Source organism: Protopterus annectens, chromosome 4.part1 (genome assembly GCF_019279795.1).
Source record: "Protopterus annectens isolate FY-2018-M chromosome 4.part1, PAN1.0, whole genome shotgun sequence".
Taxonomy (NCBI): domain Eukaryota; kingdom Metazoa; phylum Chordata; order Ceratodontiformes; family Protopteridae; genus Protopterus; species Protopterus annectens.
In genome coordinates, this window is record NC_056734.1 from 267,018,412 (window position 1) to 267,043,157 (window position 24,746).

Here is a 24,746-nt window from a genome sequence, read left to right on the forward strand (position 1 = left end):
AATAAGCTACACAATTAATTGTGCTTGGGGCTGCAAATGTCTGCATAAAGCTGGGATGTTTGTTATCATCTGAAGAAGAGAACCTGCTCAAAATAATAATCAAGTAGTATGCAATTGGAAGTATTTTTACTTTATTGCAAGACTTTAGTACTGCAAAATGCTTGTGTTCCTTCATCTTATAGGGTGGAGACAAATTTAAGCATATTCAACAAGGACAGTTTTATGTGGTGAAGTTCAAGCACTCAGGTCAGATAAAATAGCAACTGCAACTAACAGTGGTCATCAAGATTATATAACCTGCCTAGTATGTTTGTGAATCAGTGGATGGAAAAAGTAGATTCCTTTTTCATTTTTAAAAAGAAGAAGAGTAGATCTGTCTCACAGGACTGTACATTTTGGGACTTTAGGAAGTTTTTCCGTGAAAAAGATTGTGTAAAGAAATTATGTTTAGTGCAAGCAGATGAGAAGTATTATTCTATTTAAAAATAAATGAGCTAAGCAGACAATGGGGGCTAATTGAGGCTACTCTTGGTGGAACTGCAATAGTTAAACAATAGCAAAAGTTCTGGAGAAGTATAAACTCAGAGCAACATTTAGAGCTTAGAAGCATAACAGTGGATTCTGCATTGTAAGTGTACTAAATTGCTTAAACAAGAGGTACAGTGTTACATAACTCTAAACACTGAGTAATGTTAGCAGCTTACAGCATCAACAGTAGGCTATATATGCCAATACCACTTAAAAAGACATGTTACCAAATAAAACAGGCAGATATGGCTGATCTTGGTCTTCCACAAGTACAGAATGAGACCCTTCTACTCTGACAAGCCAACTTAACAATAAGTCAAAAAAGGTATGATCACACAACTGTTATCTGTATCATCACATTAAATAATTACAAAAAGATTATCCAGACTTATTTATATCTGCAGAGCTGTGTGCTTGGACTACTGATGAAGGAAAGGGTTGGTTGTAGAGGACATAACGTTATAAAAACAATTCAACATATGTGAAAATGAGGATGTGGTATACAGTCAAAGCCAGTGATTTCAATTGCCAAACTACATGTAAGATAAGCTGTAATGATGTATGTCAAAGAATAACATACCCCCACAAGTGGCAGCCAGTTAGTCTGAGCAAGCCCAGAATGATCATTGCTTTAGAACTTTGAAATGAGCTGGTAATTTAATTGGTTGAAATTTCTATGCAGTGCTTGTTGTATTGTTTATTTTTATGCAGCTTACAGATTTGCCTACAGTAAGTTACCTTGTTAACTGTGCTTGAGGTTGCACATGTTTGCTGAATCGTGGTATGTTTCTTGGCAGCTGGGGAAAGGAACCTGCTAACAAATTCTGCCTACTTTGAGCTTTGAGAAGTGCTTTTTTTTTGCTGCGATGCAGCCATTCATTGTTCTTTCCAATATCCCAGTATCTCATCTATGATAAATGCAATGGCAGTCCACGGTCTTTGGAGTTTTCTTTCTTTATTTTGAAAAGTTACCTACTGATGCTTGCATTTAAATTGTTCACATCTAGATGGCTCATGCACAATATACCAGTAAACAGAATACCAATAAATATGCTTTCCATTAGTGTATTTGTTCAACTTGTTTGGAATGTTTATATGCAACATATCTGAAAATAGGACAGGAACGTGATTTATTAGAGTATTTGTTTTACTATGCCCACCATAAACAGAGTTTCAGTCTTATCTATACATAAAGGCATCTCATGTTACATTCATTTTTGAAAATATTTCTTTGTGCCAATCCCTCTAGCTTTCCTTTTTTGCCAGAATTTTATATTCTGCTCCTCTATATTAATTAAGTAGGACATTTAGAACACTTTATAAAGGGAAACTGAGTTAAAACATTTTATTTAAAGGTATGCATAAACAAACCTTCTTAGTATGTTGTCAAATGTCTGTTTGCATATTTTGTTGCGTACACATGCATTTTCATATTCTGTTGAGGATATGCCTTCTGGATTATATATAATATTTCAACAACTGTTTAATTCAAAAGAATATTCTGATTCACTTTTAGAGCAGTCACAAAAACGAGGTTTAAAAACTGTGGTCAAAATCTGAACACAATATAGTAATGGTTCCATGTATTAGCATATTGCATGAACTTTGTAGGATTCAATTTCATCAGCAAGATATTGTTGTGAATGCACTGTCAAAGCAAAGTTATTTGTATAGTTGTCATGCTCATAACTCTGAATTGTAAATCAATTGTCAGAAATCTGAGATCAAAAATATGTGATGACATTATCAATCTCTGAAGCACTGTGAAAAAGGCACATGATGAGGCTTTTGTTGCCCTAGATTAGTTCCTTGCTTGGTGGAAGAGTTGGTCTGGGAATGAACAGTGGTCAGCAATTTGTCCATCTTGAAGGGAGGGTACTGAGTTGGTCAAACACATGGGAAAATCCAAAAGGGAAGTTTCACACATGGGAACAAGAGCAACAATCCCAGTGATAGTCAATGTTCTCTACCTGCATTTTCATGTATAGAAAACATGCATCGGATCATAGCAAAGAGTGAACCATGGTAACCAGCCAACATGTGGAGAAGTATGAGAAAACTCTAAGCCACTATGGAGGGTTGCGCATGTCTAATGGACTCTGCCCCACCCAGTGGGACAAGCTACAGGTGGACAAAATGGAGAAAAGGATTCAGTGTTGATGGAGAGATAGTCACTGTGAGGAAGAATAAAATAATTAGTATTAGTAGCCATTAAAATAAATTAAATATTGCTCATTAGCCTGTTGTCTTTCACAGCTAAAACTTAAAAATATTAAAATGCTTATTCTAAGGAAAACTAAATTTCCTTTGAGTTATTTATAAACATGCAATGCAAATATATGCAGACAATACTATACACAGTAGTTATGGAAGCAAACACTTTGGTTGCTGTGCAAATTATCCATAACTGATGCCACATTTATCAATATTAATACATTTACATTACTTGCATTTGCCAGCTTCTGTAACTTTTCTAATTTGCTTAATGGTGCTCACTACATAGAAGGAGAAGGATATTATAGACTGAAAAATCACAAGAGACTGTATTTTGTGAAGGAAAATATTCCCACATACTCAAAACAGAGTTTCTTTAATAATGAAATCTTGTCATTTGAGTTCTGCTGTGTGAATAGTAAAAAAAATAATCCTTTATTACTTTTATGTAGTGCCTATAAAAAGAAATGTCAGTGCCATCAGAGCATTATTTTCATCTGTTGGCATTAATATTCCATTTGCATCAGGACTATGCAAGCAGTGTTATTGCCCAAGGGAATATAACTTATTCTGTGTGTTCTGTGGGAAGGAATAGTAGGTTTTATGAAAAAAGGTCAATAAATATTGCATGTGACAGATGTTTATGAAAATAGCATTCAAATTTCCCTGGAACATAGCATTAAGCAGCAGAAAACAACATTTACATAAATACATACATATATATTACAAGTACATGTGTATAAATATGTGTGTATATATATATATATATATATATATATATATATATATGTGTGTGTGTGTGTGTGTGTGTGTGTGTGTGTGTGTGTGTGTGTGTGTGTGTGTGTGTGTGTATATATATATATATATATAAATATATATATATATACATATATATATATATATATATATATATATATATATATATGAGTATATGTGTGTGTTTGTGTATGTATATATACATATACACACACAAAATAGGATATTGAAATAATATAACAACTGTAATGACTCTGTGTAAGTTCTATAATCTGCAGACACAGTCAGAGAGAATATGATAGCAGGCAACAATGACTTTGCCAACCTCGTTGGTCCAGCTGCCATAGATGATGTAACAGGTCTTAATATTTTATTACTTTAATAGTTCATATATGATTAGAATGTCATATCTTTTTAGATATAGGTGCAAAATATTTTTGGATGATATTCTTCATTGTTTTTCAAAACATACTGGGAAGAATCATTAATTTAGAGCACAGTATGCAGACATTATAATGATCTGAACATTAATTACCAACCTTCCAGATCAGTAAAATTCACATAACCACTGAGAATGTATAGAAGCATGAAGGCTTTGTAAATGTTTTAACATACAAGGATTATTATCTAGAAGGAAACAAATGATTCTTCCTGAAGATCTGTTAGTGGTGATATACATTTTGTTTTATTCATGCCTGAAGTACATGCTTTACCTTTAATTATGCACCCCTGAATTTGGGCAGGTCAGAAAGAACACCACATTGTGGTTCTCACTGCCATGATTTGTACTGGCTTTCTGTTTATTCAAGTACTGCATTCAATACTTTGATGTTGATGTTTCTAGTACTATATGATTTGGGTCACTCCTGTTCATTTCTTACCAACAATCCCACTTTCTTCCTTCTGCTCCTGAATAACAGCTAGTAGTTCCTGATGTCTGACTGGAAATACATGGAGTCAGATCTTTTCTATACTATGTGCTGTACATTTAAAATGTACTACTACAGGGACTTTGGCAGTGCCTCATTTTCACTGTCTTTAAGAGATAATTTAAGCCATACTGTTTTGAACAGATCTGTTAGGAGAATGATACTTATCTACTTTATTTTCTCACTTTTTTCCTCATGCACAGTGTAGCTGTGGTTGTTCAAAGTATGCTCAGTCTTAGTTCTTATTCTTATGTACTTATAACTTCTTATTTACCTGTCATAACTAGTTGTGACGCACAATAATAAATGTGATGGTAAAGATAAAGAAAAAAGAAGTGAAGGGAATTGACTGGGAAGTAGGAAGGTTGGGAGTACCAACTTAAAAGTTTCATTGATAGTCAAAAAGAAGCAAGAATATGTACTATAATAACATATTCAAAAAGGACTCTGTTCTGGAGAAAATGCAATCTTTTTTTTCATAGACTATGACATAGGCTAGTAGATAGACAAATAGAAAGACTACAAAAAAGGCTTGGAATCAAAAGTTATGAAAACTTTGACAATGCATTTTGCTGTCATACCCAGAATGATGCCTCTGTACAAACAGAAAATGATTGACTTTAACAACTGGCTTAGTTTCTGGAGTCATTCCAGGGGGATCCAGTGCCTGACAGCCTGGGAAGACATGATCGACAGACTGATTCTTTGTCAGAGATGGCCTGCATCTGTTTCACTTGGGCTTCAGGCTTCTGGCAAAGGTTCTTGAATCCCCCATAGTGCCTTTTTAGGAAAAGTGATGAGGTTAAAACTACCAACATAAAAATTAAAAAAAAAATGTAAATTAAAAAAGTCATGCTGCTAAACGCTAGGAGTCTAAACATGAAAAAGCAATCATTGCAAGCATTCTTAACCCTGGAAAATGCTGACATCTGCGCAATCACAGAAACCTTGTTCAAAGCTACAAAGAGTTCCCCAGCCTTACCTGGTTACTCATCCTATCATACAATCAGACCCCAAACTGTGGACAATAAAGCCAAAGGAGATGGAGTTTCAATATATATATTAAAGACACACACACCTCCAGGCTGGTGAAACAGTATGATGCACAGGAGACACTCCAGGTGCAGTTTACCATTGACAAGACCTCTATACAAATCATAGCAACTACCAGCACCCAGATCTGACTCAAGATGCCAAATCCACCTATCTGGACTTCTTCAAATCTATCAAGACTCAACCTTTTACCCTAATCATGGGTGACATTAACTAACCAAACATAGACTTGAAGAACTATTAACCAACATGAGTATCCACTGCAAAATCCCTGCAGTATCATCCTCCGTGGTAAGATCCCACCATAAAGTGGTCACTTTCGAAGTCACAATCTCCCCCAACTGCCCCACCCAGCTAGGGTCTAACAAAAAAACTTCTCCAAAGCTGATTACAGCCTCCTGAGGGATGGTATAAACAGCTTCACAGCCCCCTCCCACTCTCTAGGAACTGGCACCAGTATCCAAAACTATACCATAGCACTACATGTGCATTTATATAGATACATGGAATCAGGAATACCTGACAGGACTAAATCATCCTCTGCAAGGAAGAGTAAACCTGTCTGGTGGACAGCTGCAGTAAATAAACTCTATAACAAAAGGAAAAAATTGCTTTCTAGGACCAAAAAGGAGCAGGTGCCCAATTGGGACCAATCTCTCCTTAGCCTGAACAAGCAAGTAAGAGCACTAATGAAATCCTCCAAAGCCAACTTTGCGTCCACACTGGCCACATCTACTAGAGACAATTGTAAGGCCTTCTTCACATATGTCTGCAATCTCAAAGGAAGCACCCAGATCTGTTTAGAACTGGTAGTCAAGGACACCACATATACAAATGCCATAGATATAGCAAACTTGTTGGCTGACAGATTCAGTGAAAACTTCAACTCTCTGTCCCCCACATCATTAAATCAGAACATCCCCAGTACCTTCCCCTTCACCTTATATCTAGGGAACAAGTCATCACTACTCTCTCAAATGCAAAAAATACAGCTTCCATGGGACCCAATAACATCCCAGGCTGCATCCTACATGAACTCAGGCATGAACTTGCAGCACCATAAGGTGCCCTTTTCAACCAAAACCTGAGTACCGGCTTTGTCCCAGCTGAGTGGAGGACTGCCACTGTCATCCCTTTGCACAAAGGTGGAGCATCCACAGATACAGGAAATTATAGATCCATCAGTCTAACTAGCCTGGTCTGCAAGGCCATGGAACGGATTATCATGGACCTCATTAACAGGGACATTGGCAACCTCCAAACACTCAATCCCACACAGTTTGTCTTCATCAATGGGAGGTCAGGTCTGTTAAATTTGGTTGACTTCTTTGTGACAATCAACAAAGCCATGGATGAGGGGAAGATGGAGTACACTGGCTACCGTGACCTGAAGAAAGCGTAAGACACTATTCCTCACTCGGGCATAATAGATAAACTCTCTCAACTAGGCATCAATACATATGTTACCAGACTGGTAGTTAACTGGCTCACTGATAGAACTCACCAAGTCAAAATAGCCACCTCAAGCAGTAGACACATAATGAGTGGCATATCCCAGGGTTCAGTCTTGGGGCCTGTGTTATTTGGGATACACTTTTCTGAGGTGCAGGTCAAACCCAGTAGGCTATGGCTGATGAGGTTTGCAGATGACTGCAAGCTGGGCACTGTCATCAATCCCCCTAGTGATGTGGACATTCTCCAAGAGGGTCTCACCCAAACAAATGACTGGTGCCAGAAGCATGGCCTCAAGCTGAATACCAAAAAATGCATCATCATCCCCTTTGGGGAGAGTGATGTCCCCACAAATTATCACATTAATAATAATATCCTAAGCATACAATCAGTCGTGAAGGATTTGGGCACCCAGGTTGACAGCAACCTGACTTTTGACCACCATGTGGCTTCCAATCTATGGAAAGATTTCTACATGGCCCACCTCATAAGTAAGGGTATCTCATCCAGGGACAATGATGTCATAGAATCCCTGTATTCTGCACTTATAAGGCTCAACATTGAGTACAACACCCCATTCAGCATGTACCTTGCAAAGCACGTGCAGCAGATGGAGAGACCACAGAGGTTCCTCATCAAGAGAATCCAGGGCATCAAAAATCTACCATACACAAATAGGTTAAAAGCCCTATCCCTTGATTTAGTTTCATACAGACTCCTCAGAGGTGACATTTGTCTGGCATACAAGATGATCTCGGACCCCACCTTCATGGGAATGTTGCATATCTGCAAGTCAAGCTCCACTTGAGTAACCTGCACGTGCAGCCTCAACCTGGTATGTGATGTCAATAGGACTTGTTGGTGGGGCATATTTGTGACCCAGAGACTCCCGCTTCTGTGGACCAGACTCCCTCTCCAAATCAAGCACAGTACCTCTTTACCCCTTTTTAATGCAATCTGGATAACTGGATGGGAAACAGAAAATATATCGCTGGGATTCCATCCATGTCCCTGCTGGACAGGGGCATCGGGTGCTGACTTGTCTAAACATGTGCTAAACTCTTGGCTTGACTTATAAGGGCCTCAGGGCCAATAGTCTAGTAACTTCCTATGATCCTATAAGATGTATTCAGTGGGACTGAAAATCATTGATAACATGAAGTATGTGGAAAAGATTATATTTCTGTATTATATATTGTGGCTTTCCTGTCTATTAATTGCTCTTTAATCATAGCTGGGGTCAGTGTTAAATAACTTATCTTTAAAAGTTGGCTATGGCTGTATTATTTTTCTTCTTTTCTTTTCTTTTTCTTTTCCTGTCCATTTCAAGAAACTAACCCTTTTTTTTTTTTATATGAGACCCTAAAAATGCAACACAGAGAGAGAGAGAGAGAGAGAGAGAGTTACATTTGTTGGAGCAGTAGAAGTTTCAAAGGGTGGCCTCTGGTCTTGATTGTTCATAGTCCAGATGTTCAAAGTAGGGTTGTCACCTATCTTTTTTTTTTTTTTTAACAAATCCCAAGAAATAAAATGAATTGTCCAGTTTAACAGAAAACACCCTTCAAACTCAGCAGATTTACTATGCCTTTCTGCAATAAAAGGCACTATAAACCAGGAAAGGGGGTTGTTCCTCCTCCTCCTCCTGACATGACTGTGACATCACGGAATGGGTGAAAATTGGTTAGGGAGAGGGGGACTAGATGGGTGGAGTTAGGGGAGGTGAAGGGATATGGCCTTGATCCAGCTTCTATTTCAAAGTAGGATTGCCACCTTTCATTGCGGCTGAAAATGGACCAAGGCCACACCCAATGCAACCTCCCCAACCCCACCGATCCCCGCCACTCTCCATATCCACTCTCTGCCCATTATGTAACGTACAGAAAAGCATAGTAAATCTGCTGAAAAAAATTATGTTAAATCTGCCGATACCAGAGCTTGATCAGTGTTTTCCAAACTACTGGATAATCGGCTTGATTTCTGAGTAGTCCAGAAAATGGATATGTGGCAACCATAGTTCAAAGCATGCAGGATATGTCCTGTAGACACTTCTTAGAATGCTGCACTAATTGCAACTAAATACACAATCATCCATTTTTTTTTTTTTAATATTAAACGGTTCCTTTACAAGGTATATGCCCATTGTGCTGGCCTCTCTTTACCCCGGGCAAATAATTAAGGAACCTCAATCCTCACCAGTGACACTGGTGAGAGACAATCACTAAGAACAGGAATGGATTTACACAGTATTTTTAGATGCAGCTGTCTGCATAAAGCACAGTTTTCCCCAGGTGAACACAGGAAACATGCTCCTGACCTGGGACTGGACTATTTCTCCAGATCCCAAATAAAACTCACTCTGGAGCACTGCATCCCAGTTCCAAGTTGCTGACACATCCATTCTTGGGTATCTGATTTTCACACACACTCCTAGGAATTGCTGGCACAGATTTATTAGCTGTACCCCCTCTGCCCAGGGTATAAGGTCACTATGCTACCACCAGTCAACCACTTTCAGGCTCTTACAAGGATATCAAATTATGTTGAGTTAAAACAATATTAAAATAAATGGTAGAGTGTAACCAAAGTAGCCAGATTTTTCGGAGTGGCCAAGGCATCATTAAAATAAACACAAGTACTCTCAAGATATTAAAAGTATTCTCTAAAAGTCCAGCCACAATGAAAAGTATAAAAATATTTAATATTAAATGATAAAATAGAAAACAGGAGAATACTAAATATCTAAGTACAATAAACACCAGAGTTTCAATCACAGGTGAAATAAAAATAACATAGTTGGACAGATTCAAACAGATGCAGAAAAACAATACTCAGCTAATCTCACTATATTTCCTGACTGTCTAAAGAATAACTGTTCTCTAGCTAACTTAATTAATACAGCAAGGCAAGATTAAATGCTGAGATGCTTATTTCCACAAGGCAAGGTGATGAGCTTCTAACAGACTAAACTGAACAACTGAACTAACTCAACCAACTGACTGTGATAACTGACATAGATATTTATATCAGGTTCCAAAGAAAACAAAACAAGACAAACTGCTGTGAGATTTCCATCCTGTCAGTGCTGGTTATAGAATGATATCACATTTGATCACCTAACTCTGACACAATACTCAATCAATGTTTTCCTAAGAGCTGTTGAAATATTTGAAAATTATAGGACAATTTCAAAAACTTCTACTTTTCTCTTCCAGAATTATTGTTTAAGCATAAACATTAATCAGTTAGAATAATACTGTTGATACATTTTTAACAAATGCATGTGTACAAGTCAGTGTGACAGTCAAATGACACAAAACCACCCACAAAACTCCAGCTAACTATGCTGGCATATGTTATACATGCACTGCCCTATTCTCTCTAGCATGGATGGCAACACCTCACATCATCGCACCCATTTCAAGCTCCACTGCTATTGGTTCATGGAACATGAAGTGAATTGCTTAAGTCTACTTTCTTACTTCAACGTGAAAGCTTAATTTCAGTTAAAGAGACAGTAACAGAGTTTAGACAAACATTCTATTATAATCAAAGTGACCAAAAGTGATCTAAGTGGCACAAAGGTGGCAGAAGGATTAAATATCAAGTGCAATGTTTTTTTTTCACTATTTTTTGTTATAATTATGTCTTATACTTTAAAGTGGGCTTTCCTATTCTACAATGTGTCATTTTTACTTTAGTTACTTCAATGGACCTATATTTAATAAGTTTAATGAGCTGTTGTTGAGAGGAACTGTCCAATTACTTCCAGATTATGTATCATCCAGCCCCATATTCTGATGATGTATGGGGAGGGCAGTTCTGTAGTGGGTCAGCAAGTTTTCCATAGTCTGCAGCAGATTTTATTACAAGTAATTGGACAGCACTGTTATCACTTCTTAGTAACACCAATTTTCATAGGAATAAAGGCAGCCTGGACTCAACTATTTTTCTTGACCTGTCTAAAGCATTTAATATTCTATCTCATCAGAAGCAACTACAAAAACATATACAACTTGGATTCTCTAATTCTGTCACTGCTTGGCTCATATGCTACCTAAGCAATAGGTTTCAGTCTGAGAAATGACATTTCTCATACTTGTCTTTCATATCAGTGTTTGCAGGTGATCCTCAAGGCTCAGTACTTGGCACTCAGTTATGCAATACATTTAGTAATGATCTCTCAGAAGCCACCAAACAAGCTACAGTGGTAAACCATTATGTTGATGATTTCACCCTGATTTGTTCAGTGTCAACTGACTGCCAAAAAATAATTCTGGATTCCTTCTCCTCAACAGAATCTTTGCTCTCAAACTATCAGCTATTTCTGAATCTTAACAACAACAAAAAAGTGTAAACACGGATCTAAAAATAAAAACCTTTTCACAGTTACATCAATGATCAAAATCAAAATAAAGTTATTTACCAGAACTAAACTGATCACTATAGATGAGAACTTCACCTTCACATTTGATATTTATTTTCAAAGTGCTATTGGAAGAACACAAAGACCACATCACAAACGTGGTCTTCTGTACAGTGGGCATGTATAGCCTGTGTGCAAGATGGACAACTGGTGCCTAATTCCCTGTCCTAGCTGAATTTTATCATCATTTTAAAGTTCTCAGCAGTGATATTGATGTGTCTTTTTCTGCATTAAACTGTGTTTGATATAGAAAGGATGGATAATACATGGCTTAATCACTTTAAAGAAGCCAGCCTGTAAGGAAAGTTACTTAATTTTATTCCAGAAATCTTATTTACAATTGTGTGGCCTTCCACTAAATGGCCTTGTAGTTGTAAGCTACTGTCACTAATATGAAGATTTGGTTGGCAGCACAAAATGGACACTCTCAGGAGCAGCAAAAGCAAATGAATGCCCTTACTGAAAAGTCAGCGTTAATGGAGAAACAGTGTGAGCAACTCAGAAAAAAAGTGCATGACCTTGAAAATAGGTCTAAGTGCCAAAACATCTGGATACTTGGAATCCCAGAGTCAGTACCTGCTGACAAGTTTGCTATGTGGGTGATCAGTCTGATCAAGACCAAAATGATCCCCTGCCAAATTATTTTTCATGATTGCTAGAATTCATAGAGTGAGAATAAAAACAGTAAATGCAGCCTCCACCCCAGGCAGGTTTTGATAGTGTTCGAATTAGACAGTGCTAAAGAATTACTAGTAAGTTTTGTCCGTGGACATAGGGGAAATCTCAGGGCAGAATGGGCAGACAAAGTTAATGGATGATTTCTCATCTATCCTCTGTAAAAAAGGAAAGACTGGGAAATAGTTAAAAAACGTTTAATGCACATGGGTATCTTACATCTATTCTATATCCAGCTGTTCTTTCTGTAGCACTAGCAAGGAGGGTTTGGAAGTTTTTGGACAAAATAGAAGCCTGAATTTTTTTAAGGGAGGAACTGCAGCAAAAACAGATGATACATAGGGAGCGCTTGAGAACACAATCGGTACTATGAAAATTGAGTGGGGGACATCAAAAATGAAAATGAGATTAGAAATACAGATTTGAATATTCCCTTCGGTCCAGCAAAAAATATAGAGTTGACAGCAGGGAATCTTGCCAGCTAGATAAACCTGTTAAGGAAAATGCAATGGAGCATAAGGACCCATCTGTGGATGCCAGACCACAGGCTGCTTTTGACTTTGACTGAACATTGTTCCCTAGAAAGGAGAAAAAGCATGTAAATAATCAGGAGAAACTGCCCTCATCACAATAATACTGCTGGCGGGATAGACAGACAGGTTAGGAATAAATAATGCTAGAAAAGAGAATACATTTACAATTCTAACTTCCACAACAAATATTGCTGGTCAGTGTCTGGAGAGACTGAACAGACATTTTTTTTCTAATTGTGTTGATTTTCCGTCATCTAGAATACAGTAGAATGATGACTCAATTAAGATAATTTTGTGGAATAAATGACTATAAGCTGATTGACTGTTTTCTCTTTTTCTTCCTCTTCCACTAATTGAGTATTTCTTTTTTTGGGTACATAATGAACTGTAGCTCAGATGAAAACATAAATTGCCATATTTATCCCTCAAACTAGTTTTTAGATTGTCATATTTATCCCTCAAACTAGATTTCTCTTATCACTGCTTACAGTTTGTTTACCGTTTGGTTGCACCTTTTTATATATTTGTGCACTCGGTGTGACTAGGATGGATAGGATTAGGAATCAGTATATTAGAGGGTCAGCTCATGTTGGACAGTTTGGAGACAAAGCAAGAGAGACGAGATTGCATTGGTTTGGACATGTGCTGAGGAGGGATGATGGGTATATTGGGAAAAAGATGCCAAGGATGGAGCTGCCAGGTAAGAGAAAAAGAGGAAGGCCTAAGATAAGGTTTATGGACGTGGTGAGAGAGGACATGCAGGCGGCTGGTGTGACAGAGCAAGATGCAGAGGATAGGAAGAAATGGAAATAGATGATCTGCTGTGGCGACCCCTAACGGGAAAAGCTGAAAAATGATGATGATGTTCTTGTGTCCAAAGGTAAGAAGAAGGAATGTTGTTGAAGACACTGGAATGCACCACATGATGAAACTATTAATATGTCACTGCATTGCCTACTGTCTGTGGTTAAGACTGTAGGAAAGTGGTAAACACGTTATTGCTGTAGTTTTTATTTGATTATATTGGGGAAATGGTAAGTATTTGTATAGTATGAAATGCAAGCATACCCCCACCATCTTTTTTTGCTGCTGTTGTTTTTCAAGGTCTGTTAAAGGTAATGAATCTCTATGGATTATATACAGGATTTATTTTATTCATCCATTGTTGACCAAGGTATTAGTAGTTTATTTTCATGGGAGACCTGATGTGGTATTTAATTTTCTAGAGGAAATTTGGGCAGGGCATCAGAGAACTTCTACTACTTTTTTCAATAGATGCCATGTAATCTTCTACATCAACTTGAGCTACAACAAACTCAAGCAGATGGGGCCTCAGTTTAACATCTCATCTGAAGGACAGTGCACTCTTCAGTGCAGCATTCCCCATTATGCTGCACTTCAGTGTTAGCAATTGATCTACCTGGTGTGGGACTAGAACCCACAGCCTTCTGCATCAAAGATGAGTGTGCTACCTATTGTTCCACTGACAAAGTACAATGAGTGGGCACAGAATATGCATAGCACCGCCTTTACTGGTGGCAGTTGTGTAATGCCTGTCATACTCCAGCTTTACAGGACAGATCAACATAGCAGTCCAGTAGGGTGGTATAGGGACAGATTGCATCATGTCATGCAACTTGTCAGGAGCCTACACTTATATCTAAAGCACAGCCATCATGTGCTACTCCACACCTAGTATCAGTTATCCACTGTGTTTTTTTTTATTTATAATTACCTGTTTACACTAGAAGAAATCCAAAGAGAAACAAGGAAAGATCCATTTTTGCAAACCAAAACGGACAAATAAAGTGAAGGAAACAAAAGAACTACCCAGGCAAACAGTTGCTATAAAGGCCCTCATTGTTCAAATCTGATGAAACTGGCTTTGCCTGACATGCCTTGAAATGTGCAAAGTGAGCATACGGTTCCTATAAAGATATCAAAATTGCCAGCATGCACCTGAACTCAGATGCTATGTTTGGGGAGCCCACTTCAACAAGTAATCAGTTCAAGGCAGCTGGCCTTAACAGCAGAAGTCAGTTCTTGCTAACATAAAAGAAATAAAGACAGTTCACATAGCCTTGAGAGCCATCCTTATTTTGGTTAGGACTCTTACAAATCAACACGGACTATAGTCTTATGATATATAAACAAACAAGGAGGAAGTAAAGTTTTTCATTTTCCAGTCACAATTCAGTTTTCAACATGAATTCTGCACCAATCACCTGCTACTACCAACTCATGCTCCAAGTCTTCAGAATCAGTTGGTAATGATCTCCCAGGGATTCAGTAGACTCCATGCAGTCTTCCCAGGAAGCCTACGTGGAGCTTACATTTTAGTGAGATGAGTAGCAGCACTAATCACATATTCATGCTACTCATCATGCTTACATGAACACAAGCATGGTTTGCGGACCAGCAAGAGCAGTATGAGACATAAAGAAGAAGCATTCAAGTTTGTCTACAGGCAAACCTGCTCCGCGAGAGCACATGTACAGCCACAATGACAACCAGGGTTCATAAGTCTGAAATAACAGAGTAATAACACAGTAAAGAAATGTGTGCTGAGTACAATGTATATGAAGATACTTATTTGCTGAATGAAATAGTGGAGAGGGAGGGTAAATGGCAAGGGCAACAAAAGGAAAGGTACACTGGGCAGGGGAAGTATGCCAATAAAAATGTGCACAGACATGAATGATAAGAATGAATAAAGAGGAACAGGGCATGGTAAATATGGCAATGTCCCCAAGATAGGATATGTCATTGTATGACTTTCAGCAGCATAACATTAAGCACATATGTAGATAGCACAGGACATATTGCTGTTTATACCTCCTGAGAAAGCATACTATGATATGATCACACATGATAGTATATATGAGATGGTCACACAAGGTTAAATGTCAAAGCAGGTGAATGGTTGTGATATAAACATCACCGACATGATCACTGGGGAGGACATTAGCAAGAATGGTATATACAATGGGGATATGTGCATATTCTGAAGATCTGCAAAATGAGTTGCTGGAATATGACTCACATGTCAACATAGCTCTCAACCAACCAGGGACACATAGCAAAACACTCTGAAACAATTGTCAAAAGAAACAGACCCAATCATGGACACTTTTAAAATATTATGACCATTAACCTGCAGCATTGACAAAATATGTGATTGTAACATATAATGTATGTTCTTCCGTAACAGATGTGGTCAGTTGTACTGATTGCCAATATTTTATAAGGGGAATTCACCACCCCTTCCCCAAAAGTGACCAATTTTGAAGGGATTAAGAGGGATAGTGTTATAAGGGGAATTCACCACCCCTTCCCCAAAAGTGACCAATTTTGAAGGGATTAAGAGGGATAGTGTTAAACCTGGAGTCGAAATCAGGGGCACTCCTGGTGAGTTGAGAGGCTTTCATGACACATAAGCCACAACCCCTCCCTCAAAAAAATCAAACTCATGCCATTAATGTTGTCACTGAGCCGTATATTTACGGGTCTATATTTTAACATCTAAGTTTTTAAACATCGGATGTTATAATATTAAACCCGTAATGTCGAACGCTGAAAAAAGTGAAGGTGCAGGACATCAAATTCTTTCCCAGGCAAAGAATTTGATGGGCCATTGCTGTGGCTTTGCTGTTTTCAGTGCTCGATATGTTGGAATGTTACAGGTCAGGTTCAGGTAAGTGTGCGATTGTGTGTAGGTTAGGGTTAGGGGGCAGGTTAGGTGAGTTAGGTTTAGCGAGCGGGTCAAGTAGATGTACGGTTGTGTGGACGTTAGGGTTAGGGGGCGGGTTAGGTGAGTGTGTGATAGTGACGGACCTTAGAGTTAGGGTTGGGTTAAGATAAGTGGATAGCTACTAGTGTATGCAAAGTTTAGTTTAGGTTTAGGTGTAGGATTTTAAGTGTATGTGTGTGGATTGCTGTTTTTTGTGCGGGTTTGTGTTGTGTGTATGTTTCTCAGAATAGCGATTTTTTTCCCTGGGAAAAAGTTTGCTGTTCTGACTGTTCGATGTTTTCAGATTTCGGTGTTTGGGGTTCGATATTATAACATTCTATGTTTAAAAACTTCAATGTTATAATATAAACCCATATTTACTGGGTGCAACACAGAAAGATGCATCACACGTTCATCTAGTAACAAACCTTGAAGGGAAGTCTGCAGTGTCAAATCCTAATGAGTATGCATCCCAATAAACAGTTCTGTATGACCTGCCAGATGTGGGGCTAACTGTGCCATATGTGATATATGTGACTAAAGCATCCCTACCTGACAAAGGTATTGGCCATATGGATAACAACACATAAAACACCACACTATTATGAGTGAATTCCCTACACACAGCTGGGTATTGCATGCATCTACCACATGTCATAACAATGGATATTGTCTGAAGCATCTACAGTTGATGTGTCAATTAGAAATTGATCCATGATAATGAATGGTACAGCACTACATGAGACTGATAGCAATGCATCAGCTATGCCCATGTGCACAGAAATTACAGCAGTGCAAATTCAAGTGTCAGTGATTGAGGAAACTGTCACTGTAATATTGTACACACACCAAACAGTACATGGAGTACCCTCTATAAGTACATGTCAAACCTCAGCACATGTGCCACATGATCACTGTCTTCCTGACATTGCCAGTAAAAATGTTATACTGCCATGAAATCCTAAAATGTATCTATATGTGTTCATGCAAACTATCACATGGTAATAATGATGTGATGTAGTGGAACATCCATGACACAGTACAGTCACACTATAGCTGTACCTATGCTACAACTGGACTTCAAGCTCTACATCACCTCCAAACAAAACCTTGGGTATGAATCACATGTGACACAGTGTAACTGTTAACACAGTTATACAACTCTACTAATTTCACGTCATTACATCAGTTGCACATCATATTCCTTTATGTTTTCAGTAGAAATGTGTGGGTGAAGGCCTTGTTCCCATATATGGACACATTACAAATGAAGTGAATATGGTTTATGTAGAGCAGTTAATGGCACAAATGCTGACAGTCACATAGCGCTGCTGGAGAACACCTGTATAATGTTTGTGCATTCAACGACTTTACCAAGGCTGGAAGAAAATCACAAAATGTCATACATTTGCTTGTCTAACAGTATTACAACATGTTAATGAACCCAGGATTATGTGTCCATGTAATCACTATGACATAATAATGTTGTATGTCAAATAACATTTCCAGATGCTAGGCATACACATGAACATTTGCACCATACTGCAGCTGTCACTGTGATGGTTAAATGATAACTGTGCAGAATGTGGATATTCTCCACTATCAGAATACATAACAATACACATAGCATCATCCCATGTTAACAGTCCTCATGAGGCATATTACTACAGCTGTTAAGGAAGGAACATGTATCGAAATGGCAGCAATGGTTATCAGTACAATAGCTCAAATCCCAGATTGGAATATAGATTGTAGGACTACAGTACATCCACACCTTAACATAGCACATGTGGGTGTCAACAACAACAACATGTGCAATGTTCATGGGGTCATAGGAGATTACTAGGCTAAAGGCCAAGAGCCCATACAATCCTAGCTATTATTATCCCATTTAACCCAAATCGCTATCTTTAGGTAAGGGAACATAGTAGGGGTGCGTGCATATGTGTTTGATCCATATGTGACATGTGCATGGCTCCATGACAGAATTAGCAAGCACACATCCAGTGGTCCGCAGATGGCTTATAGATTCACAAGTTCATAGACGTTTAATAGGCTAATGACCACAAAGCCTTTTTAAGCCTAGCAATGCATCCCACATTTCTGGCAAGTTCTAATACCCTTGATAAGTGTAAGCAGGGGCCTGAGAGAACTGCTTCACAATGTGTGTGTACATCTTTGAGATGATGACATCATCAGTGCTCTGCAGAAAGTATGTTATGTGGACAGAGGTGAGCAGGGGATGTTGGATTCAGGGGGCTATGGAAAAGGTTCTCTGGAGTGGGAGTCAAATGAAATCATATTCAAAACATCATACAGTGAACATAATATCCTACCAACCCACACAAGTTGATTGATGTCAGTTGAACACCATACCTGTCTAGATATACAAGCTGGATTCTATACAACATGAGATTAGTGCTACTGCAGAAGTCTAAGTTACACTCTGCCATCATCAGTTTATACTGTGACGAAGATATTGGGAGGAGTGTCTGACATAGCTGTGGACTTGCATCCAGATGTAAAATTGTCTCCAGACTGATAGTTAAAGGAAGATGTGCACACACACACACACACACACACACACACACACACACACACACACACACACACACACACACACACACACACACACAGAGTTGTGAGATTAGAACTTCTACCTATCTAGCTACACAAGGTGAAGAACACAATACTTAACACTAGGGCCACCACAGACATCTAACTTTAATGCTGAGTGCAGTTTATAGAGGTTGACATCATCAGTGTATGCTGAAACGAGGATGTTGGGATGGCTTTATGAAATTACTGTGGAGTCATGTACCACTGTAAAAGTATCTCCTGAATGTTACTTGAGTGAGGTCAGCAATACCTGGACTCAAACTCATCTGACTACGCATACACCCTCTCAGACATGATGCATACATTGATTGCTGTGAGATTCTAACACTGATCAATCTACTTGTACAAGTTACAGAAGACAGTACTTAACACTGGCAATGCCACAGAAGTCTGATTTTAAGAGTGACAGAGTGCACTTTATAGAGGATGACATCATCATAGTCTTGTAAGTAGCATATACTGTTATAAGACTTATGTGCAAAGCCAGGACTTGTGATATGATTGTGTGAGCTCAATATGCAAAATTACATATAAAAACATCCTGACAACCTAGATCAAATAAGCTGTCGTGAATACATATTGCAGATGTTAGAAAGACATGTACTTGTTTTTCAAGATGTGTAGATGAGACAGACACACACACACACACACACACACACACACACACACAGTTGGGAAACACCAGCAGTGCAGTGATGGAGTTATGTGCCATTGTATTTGGATGAAGGCATGTCCACATTAATACAAGTTACTGACAATATCAACGGGATCTGATCAGGCCTGACCAATGTCCACTGTCATTATAAAACCATACCAAATGTTGCAATGCAGTTAGGCTATGCACTTCTGGAGGCCATTTGTCAATGGCCCAAGTACTGATATATAATTTGCAAGTGCACTGCTCCAAGGCACATGAGTATCCGAAACTATCTGTTAAGTCAAGCACGTTGCTGCCCTTCTCTTGTGTTTATGGATGCATTTCCATGTAGTAGAGAATTATAGCCCAGTAACCAGAGTTAGACATTTTATACACCTGTTCACAAAGCGCATCACCGAGAAGCTGATTTGAATATCTGATAGTAAAGTATTAGTGCATGCATGATTTGAATTTCAGGAATTCAAGTTGAAGTTGGGAAGTAGAAGTGTCAACTGGTGCTCATTGTCAAACTGTGTGTAAATAGTGACATACAATAACTGACTCAATTGGGGTTAACTACAAAATACATCTGTTTATTGTGAATGTTTCATGTGTCAGGCTTGCAAGATACTGTACGTTATGGGAGAAATTGTTGGCAGCTACTATGATGTGCAGGCTGTGGTCTGGTTTTGAAATGATGGGGCCAAAGTTTTATTACATAAATATTTGTTGGCCTTGCCTTCCCTGTTAGTTTGAGGGTAAGTGCCAGTCACATGTTGTTCTCTGCTTAAGAAAAACTGTGAAAAAGTTAATGGAGTATGCTTCACTTTGCGCAAACAGACTCAGCATTGATGCATCACCATCAGTACTCTGGACAGTACTGAATGTGGAAAATACACCTGCTGCCTAGCTTTCTATGAGGCACCAGGTGCAAGTGCAGTAAGCTCCAGGTCAAAGCACAGGTGAACTATTATTCAAATCCCAATAAATCTTTTTTTTGCAAATGGCGTCAGGATGTCATTAGCAAAGTAAATGAGATCAGGACTGAAAATGTGACTATCAATGACTACACTAACTTTTGTATCTTTCCCAAATTGTATCAGAAATGCCTACCACAATACATTTCTACAGGTAGTAGCAGTTTTGCAGACCTCATTGCAAATCACAGGTTAGTTGTGTGTACGGCTTGATAGAAATGGTATATATTTTGAAATGACTAGTATGACTCAACAGATATGCTATTTGTGTTGGGGTGGATATTCTGAAAAGTGTGTGCAGCATGTTTCTTCACGGTAAGGACAGTTTCCACAGCATTAGATGAACTTTTCATCCATCATCCTACTGAGTATGCTACAGTATGTTCTGATGAGACCGAGGAGGTGATGACAGACACAGAGCTGTACAGGATGTAGAAGGTACTGTCTTGGCATGTTCATGAACATCCTATTCGTTTGTTGGCATCACATGATTTCTCAATTGGAATATGTCCTGATCTGTAGCATGAATTGCATGAGATAAGGACAGAGGAGATATAGAGTGACAATAATTACTACATCCATATACATCTGCCTGAAGAAGATGTGGGACATCTGAAATATAATGATGCCATGTGGGGTTTGGTTTTTGACAGTTATATCAATTGTGGCCCATCTTACAGTTTACTTGATAGGTAGACGTATTATAATCATGTAGTAGAAGGGATAAACAGATAGATAGGCAACAGATACACAGGAAAGAGACCTCTAAAAACAGGCCTTAAGAGCATCCCCTACTGATTGGTTATAAGCCTTGTCAAGATGGAAACATGCATTTATACATCTTATCATCACCTGAACATGACAGAAAGGGAATCTTACAGCAGATTTTGAAACCTTGTACACTACAGGAGCACTGATGGTCTTGTTTTGGCTTCTCCCTTAAGGGGTCTTCACAGCGGATCAAAAGGTCTGCAGCTTGACAGTGGAGTTTTTACAGTGTTGAGTTGCCAGCCCGGTGGCCAACTTACACAGAAGGCACATGCACCTACCTGCCTTTAAAACTCACTTGCCTGCAGGGGGAACATGCAGACTCTGCAGAAAAGGTGTTCCAGCTGAGAATTGAACTGGAAAACATCTTGCTGTGAGGCGACAATGCTAACCGCTGCACCACTGCGGCCAACCACTACATGAGCACTGATAAACTATTGAATCAAGATAACATATTGGTATTATCCATCAGCAGAATCATGACAGTATGCAGAAACTATGACATGACCTATACATCCATCAGTTTAATAGATGCACATATGAAAAGAAGGGTGGGAGTGAAGGGGTGAATACAAAGAGAGACGGATACACACATAATATATGATGTAATGGAACATTCCTGAACATGTTTTCATTGTGTTCTCATTATTAACTTGCCATGCTCTGCAGCAGAAGGTGACTGATATAGGGAGTAAAGAAGGGTTAGGAGATGGACAACAAGCTTATGACAAGCACAAGGTTGGATAAATATTTCATAGTCATGTCGATGGATGTCACTTCAAATACTCTTTTTTGACCAGTATTCAATATATCCCCATGACAACTCATCACTGTGGCAAATGTTAAAATGTGGGTGATTACACATATCATAGACAAATAACATCACCCTAAGCAATGATGTGAGATGCATCTGGAATTGAACCGTTGATATTATGGGCAAAAACAATCTTTAAGTCAAGTGACTTATGTGCACTTTGTTACATCCAGCCATCTAAGAACTGTCAAAGTAACTGTTTCAAAGTAGTGCCTTTACTCTGCTTTAACTCTGTGTTCCTCTAATGCAATGAATTTAAGCAGTATTGGGTAGAAATAACCAGACTAGCGTGGCCAATGGCAAAAACTCACCAGGTTTTGGCATAGGACATTAACAGCCATTTCACTGTTGCATGGCATTGGTGTGCAATGCCAAAATCTGCACAAATGCAGAGGACAAACCATAGATATCTACTTCTTCACCACATTAATGTACACAGGTAGACAAAATCTGATGAAATTTGACTGCCACCAAAACATGGATGGGTGACAATTGAATGATGTTGTATAGCTAATTGGACCAAATCAAGTGTGTTGAGAAAACACATATGTGAAATGGAGAGTTATGTATGGGACAATTTATTTCAAAAGGAGAGGAATGCTGAGGAAGGGACCTAGGAATATGAGGTCAGGTAGGTAGGTTATGTGAGGAAGCAGGTGCAGACAAACAGAACATACAAGACAGACACAGGAATGGTGCTTGAAAGAAAAATTTTGGGGAGACACCATGACTGGCAATAGGTAGGGGGCATTGGAGGCACATGCCCACGAAGCATGGGAGCAGTGAGAATCTAGTTCTCCACTAAGAACTTTCGTCACTGTCCCCTTCCTCAGTTGTCTGTGAGACCACTTGACTTGGAAGTCTTTTTTTTTTTATTTTTAAGAACATCTACTGCACTTGCTGATGCTGGCACCAAGGCCACTCTCTATGAGGTCTTTCAGCATTCCTGGCAGCTCCTGGCTGATGACATAATTACTGCCTCCACCAGTATTCCCAGACGGTACCACTGCACCACCAGCTGGGGCACTGCTACCTGATGAGGATAGATCAGGAAAGGCAGGAGTTGTGAAGGTAATACTGCCATATTGCTTCCAGATCTGCTGGGTGTTGGTGCGACAGCTAGTGGAGGGTTGTCAGGCTGAGTCACAGAGGTTGGTCAACCTCCCTGTGCTGAAATGCATTTTTTTTTTATTTGGCAGAAAGGTATGACATCAGAACAGTAAGATTCCAGGTAACCAAAAATAGAGATAAGAGTTAGTAATTGACAAAAAAGAAAGGAAATAATTAGAACCATGACATGTCACATTCATTCTTTATTACAATAAATAACCATTTATTATTAACCTAGCAATAGAGTTTTCACACTCCCAAAAATGATTGGGAATTGTTACAGGTAATCCTTGGAATATGCAAATATCTCATAGATGCTTTCAAAGATACTAGAAAGTAAGTTAACAACATGGCATTAAAGCCAATATCTCAGCACTTCAGCTGTAGACATAGCACTTGTTGAATGTGAATCTATAGGTAAGTTCTGGGTATTGAAACTACACAATCTGAATATACAATTATACTTGCCTAATACAATCACCAAGAGCTACAGATGAAAGCATGCATGCTTGCTGTTATAGTCAAAGTATGCATGCTACTGATCTATGGAATCACAATAAAAATACAGAGTTATTTGTGCTGAAGACATACCCTTTGCCTCTCTGAGTCTTGCTAATCTCTCTGCATACACCTCACTGTTCACTGTGATTTCAACTGCTCCTGTAAACAGAAAATGAGAGAAGAGGAGACATGAAATCATTATTCATATCAGTCTTGGCTATCTACACCATTCCAAATCATTTCAAGTTGCTTTATCTGTATAGTTACACAACTGGGGTGGGGGCGGGGGGGTGTTAGCAGTTCTAAACGTATCTATCCACAGGCCAAGTTGTGCCTCTTAAGGTCACTGTAGTGGTGCCTACACTGAGCCCTAGTGCAGGATATGCCAGTTGCACTGGCGGCAGCCTTGGTTAGTTTGTTCCATACCTCAGCCTCATACTGTGAACCATTGTAGCCCCCCTGCAGCAGCCTCCAGCTTTAGCCCTTCACGAGGAGTACGACAAAGATTTTGGCTTCCTCCTTACCCCATTTCTGTGCCCTGAATTTGGCACCATTGTCTTAATTTCCTGCCATGTCTGTAGAGGTCCTCCAACAGTAGCAATGGTTTGGCACCAAACTGTGATCTAACATTTTAAGACCAGTGTGCAAACATGCACATGCATGCCAACTGCATTTGTGTGATGATGAGCAAAGAGAGACATTGCCAATCAAAGAGGAAGAGGGTTCATGAAACAGCAATGATGATGTGAAACTTGTTAGTTATCTTTGGCATGTATGATGCTATTCCTGGTCACACTTCGTCCAGTGGTCAACACTGAAATATTCCATGGCTTGGCTTTTAAGCCTCGACTTTGCAGGGATCAGTGTAAGGACTTGAACATATTTTGTTGGTACTTGCACACTGTTAAAAGTAATTTGCACAAGGATGGATTCAAAAATATGTTAAAAAAAGGCATACATTTCCAGAGGGGTGATTATTCTCATTATCACAGAAGAAGTGTTTGTCAACCATGGTCACTGAAGATGT

General features: G+C 38.9%; 1 long non-coding RNA gene across 1 annotated transcript in view; it reads right to left on the reverse strand.

The window, feature by feature from the left end:
- Positions 1-1,462: 1,462 nt before the first annotated feature.
- LOC122801367 overlaps positions 1,463-24,746 on the reverse strand; it is a 95,065-nt gene continuing 71,781 nt past the window's right edge. The window contains exons 3-4 of the long non-coding RNA XR_006364694.1: positions 23,810-23,878; positions 1,463-2,702 (exon numbers count right to left, since the gene is read on the reverse strand). This is a non-coding gene — a long non-coding RNA (uncharacterized LOC122801367). The remainder of the gene's footprint in view (positions 2,703-23,809; positions 23,879-24,746) is intronic.